This window comes from Neopelma chrysocephalum, unplaced genomic scaffold (assembly GCF_003984885.1).
Source record: "Neopelma chrysocephalum unplaced genomic scaffold, ASM398488v2 Primary Assembly neopelma1_96491, whole genome shotgun sequence".
NCBI classification, from domain to species: domain Eukaryota; kingdom Metazoa; phylum Chordata; class Aves; order Passeriformes; family Pipridae; genus Neopelma; species Neopelma chrysocephalum.
In genome coordinates, this window is record NW_020925137.1 from 16659 (window position 1) to 17090 (window position 432).

The window sequence follows — 432 nt, forward strand, 5'->3', positions numbered from 1 at the left end:
AAAAAGTCGCAAAAAGAAGCAAAAAGACACATTAAAAGACACAAAAAAGACACAAAAAAAGACACATAAAAGACACAATAGAGAGAAAAAGGCACAAAAAGGCACAAAAGGGCACAAAAGGGCACAAAAAGACCTAAAAACCACATAAAAGGACACGTTAAATGACATATTAAAAGACAGTAAAAGACATTAAAAGACACATTACAAGACACAAAAAGGCACCAAAGGACCAAAAAAATGGCACAAAAGGAAAAAAAAAGGCACAATAGAGAGAAAAAGGCACAAAAAACACACAAAAAGACACATTAAGAGACATTAAAAGAGCTAAAAGACACAAAAAGGCACAAAAGGACACAAAAGGCACAAAAAGACACAAAAAAGGCTCAAAAAGGCACAAAAAAGACTCAAAAAAGGCAAAAAGGCACAAAAAGG